Consider the following 7,931-nt stretch of genomic DNA (forward strand, 5'->3'; position numbering starts at 1 on the left):
GCTCCTGGCTGCTCAGAGAGGCCTGTCTTGCCTTATTTTTCCTGGCATGTTAGCTGATAGCAGATGGTGGTGCTCCATTCTACTCATTTTACATTAGCACAAAACCTGTTTCGGTTTCCTGTTTCTTAGGCTGGGATCATGTGCATATGTATAATGCAATGCCTCCTTCCTTTCCCACTTATCTTTCCTAAAATCTGATAGCGTTTCCAGTCCCACTACATTCTAGGTCAACTCTTCCTCCTTTCTGATGCACCTTGTACTCACTGGGCTATCAAAACATTTCAGGTAATTATGGCTGTAATTTCAAGCACCATAATTTGCCTACTCAGAGGTTTGGATCTAGAGATCAATATGTACTTTGATTACCAGATTCAGCCCTGGGCAAAGCCACAAAATAGGCCAAAGTTTGTCCTTGGCAAGCTCAACTTTATACTCCTTCCTTGGCTCCTGAATGTTCTCCCCAATTGTTTCTCTTACTTCTCACGTGTTCCTGCTTTCTTCACTTGCCTTTTCAAAACTTGCTCTTAAGAAAGGATTTAGGATTTAGACCAATTCACACTAAGGTAGTAGTGACAGCAGAAACTCAAAATAATCTCTCTTAGGCTATTTGCATTTTAACCAGGGGTAAGTTGTTAGCTGCAGATTTCTCAGCTTCAGGGAACTTGTTGGGGAAGGTCAATTTTCCCAAGAGCCTTCTGGATTGACACAAATCTACTTTACATACTCTGTTGACAGATGAGCTGGGCCTTGCTCATCTATCCTTGATATATCTAGTTCAGTACTCACTTTGGCAGTTAAACTACTTTTTTCTATTTTTCCTTCCTCTTCAAGAAACTCTTGGTTTTACAGGAAAAACGTGAGTATCTTTCTTCTTAGGACACCACATTAAAATTGTGGAGGAATCCTAGGTGTCATGGCTAAGAGTGTAGAGCCAACTGTCAGATATGAAGTTGATACAAAGCATTCTGAGGGTGGGCACTGCCAATGTCAGAATAGTTGCAACACTGTGGATATGTTCCAAAGTCCTTTAGCCATCAAAGCAGCCTTGATCCACTCAGCATAATCAGTAGTAGAACCTTACTGGACATAAACTGTTTATTCATTTCTGCAGCAAAGGATTATTACCACCTACTGCATGCCAGACATTGTTCTAGGAACTAGTGGTGGTACAGCAGGGAACAAGATGAAGTGCACATTCACATGTAGCTTACATTCAGTAGAGGGTAGCAGACAACATATAGAATGTGTAAACTGGTGATAAGTACTACAGACAACAAAAAAAGCTAGCAGTGAATAGGGAGAATTGGGGAGGGAATGGGGAATTGGGGCACACTTTGCTACTTTACACAGGCTTTCTGGTCACAGAAAGTCGGTCTTATAAGGTGACATCTGAGCAGATGAATTAAGTGAAAGCATACATCATGTGGACACCTGTGTCATTCAGCTAAGGTAATAGGAAGTGTAAAGACCTAAACACAGAGGCATACTTGCCCTGTTCAAGAAACATGAGGAATAGCACTTTTGGAGGTGCCTTCCCAAGAAGGGATCCAAGAAGTGGATAGGAGCACAAGGGACCAGATCATGTGATAGGTAATTGAAAGGACTTTGGCTTTTGTTTTTTAAATTTTTCACTCATTTTTATTTACTTGGCTGTTTTGCTGAAAGTTTTATTTTAGTTTTAAGTTTGAAGGATTTATCATTACACACAATAAAAAATTTCAATCTTTATAATAGAGGATTACTTGACTTAATTTCAATATAGTCATTAAAAGAAGAGAAACAAAAAAAAAATAAGAGAAACAGGAACAATAGAAACAAGTAACAGCACATATATCACCAAATTGAGCTGACCAACATCCATACTTGAACAGCACTAGGAAGTCCCTCCTTAATGGCAATCTGGAGTCCCAGCTGGGAAAAGGTCCCAGGCAGGACATGTTGTGACATGTCCACTCCATGGGTGAGACCTCAAACTGCAGTTTGGAGGGGCTCCTTCTTATAATCCCAGGCCACAAAATGATATCATCATCAGTTTGTGCACAAAAATGCAACTCTGGTTTTACTTTAACTCTTTCACAATACTGTTTGTTTCACCTTGTGAGTCACTAGATTTTCCAGACAATTCCAAGACCCATTCCTTTTTTAAAAATCTAAAGCCACCTGACTTGCTGTGCTTACAGGCAGACATGGAATCTGGTCAGTATCAAGGCAGGCCAAAGACCTGCTTTCCTGCTTCTGAAGCCTGAAAGAGACTTCATTTTAATTTCCCTAACAGGGTCTTAGTTGTAGCATGTGGGGTATTTTGTTACAGCATTTAAACGTTCCATTGAGGCATGTGGGATCTAGTTTCCTGACAGGGATTGAACTCAGGCCCCTGCATTGGGAGTTTGGAGTCTTCCTCACTAGACCACCAAGGAAAGCCCAAAAAGGACCTTGGCTTTTTACTGACTGAAACATGAAGCCACTGGAGCTTGTTTGGCAAAGAAGTGACATGTTGTGACATGCATGTTAAAAAAAATCACTTTGGCTGACGTGTGAAGGAATGCAAGAATAGACAAGTTAGAAAGCTATTGCAATAACTCAAGTGAAACATCATAGGGGATCTGACCAGGGTGGTAGCTGTGAAGGTAGGGGAAAGTGGAGATAATCAGATTCTAAATTCATTTTGAAGGTAAAGCCAACAGGACTTGTTGATGCATTGGATAGGGGGTATGAAAGAAGACTCAAAAGACTACAGTATGTAAAGTAGGTAAAGTACTTTAAAGCCCTTTCTGCTTGCTAGAGGCAAATTTATTACAATGAAAGGATAGCCAACAACCTCCTGGGCAGTTTTTAAAAAGAAGACCTGGGCCATCCCTGTTATTTTCTCAAGTCCCTTTCATAATCAACGTTTTTGTTTTGTTTTGCCAGGCCTCACTGGCCTTTGGAAGGGGTGGAGAAGGTGGAGTGGGGGGGTGGGGGCTGGGAAAAGGCTGTCCACACATCCTGATCTGCATGCCGGGGACTTAACACTTCATGAACTGACGTGTGGATAACTAGGTTCAATCTCCTCACTCACGAAAAGCTGATTTAGTTCTCTAAACTCACAAGGTAATTCTACCTTTTCAATAACTACTTCGGCAAGACAATCTCCCCAACCCCGCCGCCCCCTTCCAAAAAAATACTCTCCTTGCCCCAGATGCAGTATCTCTTTCAACCAGAATTGAATATGCTTTCCAGTTCAATATCCTTTATGTCCCTAATTTTCACCCCTTATTTATCAAGAAACTTCTTGCCATCCTAACATTTGCTGGTCTTAAACCAGTTGGTCAGAACTTTGTGTTTCAGAAGGCAGATTTCAGCCATCTAACGAGCCTAAGAGGAAACGCTCCTGCACGACCAAACTAGCCTAACGCAGGTAATTTAGAACCGTTTCATCGCTCTACTACAGAAAAGGCTCAACTGGTGGTTGCGTTTCTCTTCGGTCAGGGCAGTCAAAGCCAGGATGTCCTACAAGACCAGGGCTAAAACCCCAGGAGACTCCCCTGCTGCCGCCATCTCCACGTCCGCCGTCCCAGAGCCCAGCAGAAAGGCGCCGGCGCCGCATCACGTGCCTGCAGCGTAATCTCCCAGTGGCCAGTGGTGCCTCATACATGACTCGCCCGACCAATGCTTGGCGTCCGCGCTCCAGGCTCCTCGTTGCTAGGTGACCTCAGCCACGGCTGGTTTGCAGTGCTTGGCTGGTAGCGGTGGAAACTTCAGACCCGGCTCAGTCTCTTCGCCGCGCCAGTCCCTGCGAGGGTCTTTTGCTACGGATGCTTTCTCTCCGGCGGGAGCCTAAATGGCGCCCCCCGCCCCCCACCTCCTTCCGCTTTCGAGGCTTGAACCCAGGCGTCCGAATATCCGCTATCAAGCGGGCTCCGGTTCCTTAGGGCTCGGTGCCCCCTCGGCTAAGAGAACCGGCGCAGACTCTAGTTCCAGCAAGGGTGTGACTGAGGCAGTGACTAGCTGAGAAACTAGTGCCTGGTCGTTGTCTAAGGCGTGGCTTCCTGCAGCTTTCTTTGTGGCTTATGTGAAGATTTAGGCTTGTTGCTTTGGCCAGAAAAGGGAAATTGGAACTTTGTGTGCTCTGCTTCCCTGAAATGATTGTTTCTTGAGTACTTGTGGAGTGAAGGATAACAGATTTCGATTTTTTAAAAAGTGTGTTTGTGTGTATGAAAGTGAAAGTTACTCAGTCGTGTCTGATTCTTTGCGAACTCATGGACTGTATAGTCCGTGGAATTCTCCAGGCCAGAATACTGGAGTGGGTAGTCTTTCCTTTCTCCAGGGGATCTTGCCAACCAGGTGATCGAACCCAGGTCTTCCGCTTTGCGGGCAGATGCTTTACCAGCTGAGCCACAAGGGAAGCTCCAAAATGCTGGAGTGGGTAGCCTATTATCCCTTTTCTAGCGGGTCATCCCGACCCAGGAATCCAACCGGGGTCTCCTGCATTGCAGGCAGATTCTTTACCAACTGAGGTATCAGGGAAGCCCATATATATTTTTTTTTGACTTTTGACTTGAATATGTCAAAATTTTCAAGTTTATATGTCTAACTTTTATTTTAAAAAAGAATCTCTTGCCTTTGAGATTTCTGATAACACTGGCAGTCTTTTTGCTGTTGAGCATTTTAATCCAGAAATACTGTGGTGTGCTTGGAATTTGTATATATCTCACTGCACGACTGAGCGACTTCACTTCACTTCATTGCTTATTAGAAAGTTTGATGTTTCGTGCGCTCACTCAGTTGTATCTGATTCTTTGTGACATGGACTGTTGCTCGGCAGGCTTCTCTGTGCATGGAATTCTCCAGGCGAGAATGCTGGAGTGGGTTGCCATTTCCTCCTCCAGGGGATCTTCCTGACCCAGGAATTGAACCCATGTCTCCTGTGTGACATGGGTTCAATCAAGTGAACCCCTGTCTCCTACATCTCCTGCACTGAAGGCAGATTCTTCACTGCTGAGCCATTGGGGAAGATTTTTTTTTGATATTTCATATTAGGTACAGATGATATGTATGATATGATATCTCATATATACCTAATATGAATGAAATAACTAAATTCAGTCCATATATAAATTAGGTTGATATTTCATATGTACCTAGTTTATATGTACCTAATTTATATTTGGACTTGGCTTCACTTATTTCATTCTAATCATCCACTTGTGGAATAAGATGGGGAGATTTCTCTAACCTTTTTTTTCTTTTTTGTCATGCCTAAGGAAACATGACCAGAAAAACTATTTGTCAGACATCAGTCCTTCTCAAGGTTGAATGTGTATAGAAACCATTTTGGGGATCTTGTTAAAATGCATAGGGTGAATCTTCAGGTCTGCAGCAGGGCCTGAGAGTTTTTGCATGTCCTGAAAGCTCCCAAGTGCAGAGGATGCTGTTGGCCTGATGCACAATTCGAATAGTAATGGTCTTGCTACTGCTACTGCTAAGTCACTTCAGTCGTGTCCGACTCTGTGCGACCCCATAGACGGCAGCCCACCAGGCTCCCCCGTCCCTGGGATTCTCCAGGCAAGAACACTGGAGTGGGTTGCTATTTCCTTCTCCAATGCATGAAAGTGAAAATGAAAGTGAAGTTGTTCAGTCGTGTTCGACTCTTAGCGACCCCATGGACTGCAGCCTACCAGGCTCCCCATCCATGGGATTGTCCAGGCAAGAGTACTGGAGTGGGGTGCCATTGCCTTCTCTGAGTAATGGTCTTAGGTAATTGCTATTTCTAGTTACTGGCACAATTGCCTCCTTTCTGTATCTGATTTTATGCCAAAGCAACAATTTCATAACATTTGTGAGCTTTCAGTTACATATGAAGAGAAAATCGTAGGATGGAAATGACCAATAGCAGACAGTCTACATGGAATCTCCATTCAGTACTCATTTCAGGTATTTTCTTAGTTTGACGTTCCAAGGATTTAAAAACTTTTCGTTGTTAAAAAGACTTTTAAATAGAGAAGGTGAAATTTCTTCTGGCATGGAAGGACGTCCCATTGACTCACCAAGCATTCCCAGTCCTTTGTTTCTGTTAAAAGCTTCATCAAATTAGAGCACATCTGCAGTTCTGAACAGAGACACTAAGCAGTAAAGACTAGCCAGTTAATGCTTCAGTTAAAAGTGAAGAAACTTTAAATGGTATAGGAACAATTAGATATCCAGGAACGCAGCACAATGATTTATAGAACTGATGGGGCTTCATATGTGTGAAAATTAATGGAAATCATCATATTGTCACTAATGAAAGATTTGAATGTCCCAAGTAGGTTCTTTGACTCAGGTTTTGGTGCTGTGGTTTCCGTAACGTTTTCTGTGCTTGGGGTTTATTGAGCTGGAAAATTTTTGACCAGTCTTTCTTCATATACTTCTCTGACCATGTCTCTCCTTTGAAGTCTCCCAAGTACACATGTATTAATTAGGCTACTGCAATTTGTCCTATAGCTTAATGATGTTCTGTCCTTTTTTAAAAATTTTTTCTGTATTTCATCAAACTTGTTTTCAAGTTTACTAATTTTTTTTGGGGGGGAGCAATGTTTAATCACCATTAATCCTATTCAGTGTGATCTTAATCTCAGAATCGTAGTTTTCCCAAAGCATGATGACTAAAGTACCTTGTTTACCCAGAGGAGATCTCTCCACATTGTGCTAAAGTACTCTGCCTCGTTGAACAGTTTTATTGGCAACTTGGATGAAGTCAAGGAGAAGCAAGCTTATTAAATGTTTAGCTGACACAGAATGAGGAGATTGCACTGAGTCAGCTGATAGGAACAAGTTTCACAGAGATCGAGACAGGTTAGAATGATGAATTGAAATGAACAAGATGAAATATAGACTCCATAGTTAAGTTTCAAAGAGTTCGATGCACCAAATAAGGGAAGTATGAGTTCATGGATGAAAAATGATCAGATCAGATCAGATCTGTCACTCAGTCGTGTCCAACTCTTTGTGACCCCATGAATCACAGCACCCCAGGCCTCCCTGTCCATCACCAACTCCCGGAGTTCACTCAGACTCACGTCCATCGAGTCAGTGATGCCATCTAGCCATCTCATCCTCTGTCGTCCCCTTCTCCTCCTGCCCCCAATCCCTCCCAGCATCAGAGTCTTTTCCAATGAGTCAACTCTTCACATGAGGTGGCCAAGGTACTGGAGTTTCAGCTTTAGCATCAGTCCTTCCAAAGAAATCCCAGGTCTCTTCTCCTTCAGAATGGACTGGTTGGATCTCCTTGCAGTCCAAGGGACTCTCAAGAGTCTTTTCCAACACCACAGTTCAAAAGCATCAATTCTTCCGCGCTCAGCCTTCTTCACAGTCCAACTCTCACATCCATACATGACCACAGGAAAAACCATAGCCTTGACTAGACGAACCTTTGGTGGCAAAGTAATGTCTCTGCTTTTGAATATGCTATCTAGGTTGGTCATAACTTTCCTTCCAAGGAGTAAGCATCTTTTAATTTCATGGCTGCAGTCACCATCTGTAGTGATTTTGGAGCCCAGAAAAATAAAGTCTGACACTGTTTCCACTGTTTCCCCATCTATTTCCCATGAAGTGGTAGAACCCGATGCCATGATCTTCGTTTTCTGAATGTTGAGCTTTAAGCCAACTTTTTCACTCTCCACTTTCACTTTCATTAAGAGGCTTTTGAGTTCCTCTTCACTTTCTGCCATAAGGGTGGTGTCATCTGCATATCTGAGGTTATTGATATTTCTCCCGGCAATCTTGATTCCAGCTTGTGTTTCTTCCAGTCCAGCGTTTCTCATGATGTACTCTGTATATAAGTTACATAAACAGGGTGACAAAATACAGCCTTGACGTACTCCTTTTCCTATTTGGAACCAGTCTGTTGTTCCATGTCCAGTTCTAACTGTTGCTTCCTGACCTGCATACAGATTTCTCAAGAGGCAGATCAG

The sequence above is a fragment of the Bos indicus genome, chromosome 16, assembly GCF_029378745.1.
Source record: "Bos indicus isolate NIAB-ARS_2022 breed Sahiwal x Tharparkar chromosome 16, NIAB-ARS_B.indTharparkar_mat_pri_1.0, whole genome shotgun sequence".
NCBI classification, from domain to species: domain Eukaryota; kingdom Metazoa; phylum Chordata; class Mammalia; order Artiodactyla; family Bovidae; genus Bos; species Bos indicus.